Source organism: Octopus bimaculoides, chromosome 1 (assembly GCF_001194135.2).
Source record: "Octopus bimaculoides isolate UCB-OBI-ISO-001 chromosome 1, ASM119413v2, whole genome shotgun sequence".
In the NCBI taxonomy this organism is placed as follows: domain Eukaryota; kingdom Metazoa; phylum Mollusca; class Cephalopoda; order Octopoda; family Octopodidae; genus Octopus; species Octopus bimaculoides.
In genome coordinates this window covers 181,868,101-181,869,875 of record NC_068981.1, presented here as the reverse complement: position 1 = coordinate 181,869,875, position 1,775 = coordinate 181,868,101, and the positions used below count along the sequence as shown (strand labels likewise).

The window sequence follows — 1,775 nt, the reverse complement described above, 5'->3', positions numbered from 1 at the left end:
AAGTTACGAGGATGTAAACAAACTAACACTGGTTGTTAAGTAGTGGTGGAAGACTAACACGACACATGCACATGTAATAGGCTTCTTTCAGTTTCTGTTTACCAAATCACAAGGCTTTGGTTGACCTAGGCCTATAGAAGAAGACACATACCAAAGTTGTGTGCAGTGGGACTTAATCCTAGACCACATTTTTAAGAATTAAGCTTAACTTCACAGCCATGCCAACACCTATCAGGTCATCCCGTAAGTTCTGTCCGATTTTACCTTTTTTAAAATTGAATGAAATTTAATAGTAATTTAGAATGTCTATTGGATTTAAAAATTATTTTTATGCATTTGTGTACATTTAAACTAATTAAATATTATTTTACAGAATAATAGAATTAAAATTTCTTTGATTAAAACCCTTTCTAACAAGGAATTATCCAAAGAGCATACCAAAGTTGTTTATGAGTACAAAAAGGAAACTCTGCAGCCGAAGTGGATCGAAACATACACTCAGTTTATGGGAAAGAATGCGTGAATGAGAGAACTTGCAGAAGATGGTTTGCAAAATTCAGAAGTGGAAATTTCAGCCTTGAAGATCGAACAGGACATCCAGTTGAGTTTGATGATAAGCTCCTTGAGGCTTTACTTGAAGAAAATCTGGCATTATCAGTTGAAGAATTGGCAATAAAGCTTAGTTCAAACCATACAACTATTCATTGTCATCTTCAACAACTTCGAAAGGTTCCTAAACATGGAAAAATGGTACCTCATGAATTGTCCGAAAGCAACCGCAAATCCTGAGTTGAAATCTGCTCTTCTCTCCATTCTCGCGAACTCATTTCACCCTTTTTGGATAGACTTGTAACTGGTGACGAAAAATGGATCTTCAAATACAACTAGCGTTTACACTTGGATATAAATCCAGTCAGGATGAGGTCCATAAGCTGTTGGATAAGCATCATAGTAGGAATACCCATCTTGAAGATGTTAGTATAACTCAGAGGACCTGCAAGGCTGTGGTAAAATGTTTAGCTTACTGCAGGTGCATCACGTCACCATGGGTTTTCTCCCCTGTAGTAACAGGGCAGTGGTAGGGGAACATTTCTAGAGAAAACAGTGTGCCAAAGGTTAAACTAGTCAACCTAACCTGAAGACTTACCTTTTATCTTTTACTTGTTTTAGTCAGTTGATTGAGGCCATGCTGGGGTACTGCACTGAAGAATTTTAGTAGAATGAATTTACCCCAGTACTTATTTTTTTTTAAGCTGGGTATTTATTCTATTGGTTGCTTTTGCTGAACTATGTTAGTGGGGTGTAAAAACACTAACACCAGCTCTCAAGTGATGGTCAATCACACACACTAAGTCACATGTAGTCATCCTCACTATACCAAACTGCACCCTACCAGCAAACAAGCAAAGCCCATACATTAAGTAAGTGTAGTTGATAATCTTTACAACACTCGTGCTGCTTCTAATTCTTATTTGAATTTCTTCTTACACATGCATTGCCATGGCATACCAGCAAATGATTTTTACACTTATTTGTATAGAGTCATAGACTGGTGATTCAGTTCAGGTACCTGATGTTCATAAGCCACAAAAATGACAAAACATCAATGTCCTGAATGGGATTTGGAGAGAGTTGTCTTTCCTGTTTATGACTTTCAGGTGTTTTAATGCCGTGCTTTGAGGGAGTCCTTCCCACTGTGCTAAACTGCAGCATACCAATGAACAAGCAAAGCACATACGAGAATGAGTGGCTGATAGTGTATATATATATATATA

At 37.3% G+C, this 1,775-nt stretch overlaps 1 protein-coding gene across 2 annotated transcripts in view; it reads right to left on the bottom strand.

The window, feature by feature from the left end:
* LOC106872705 (ceramide synthase 6) overlaps positions 1-1,775 on the bottom strand; it is a 136,610-nt gene that overhangs the window by 76,856 nt on the left and 57,979 nt on the right. The gene's annotated exons all lie outside the window — the stretch shown is intronic.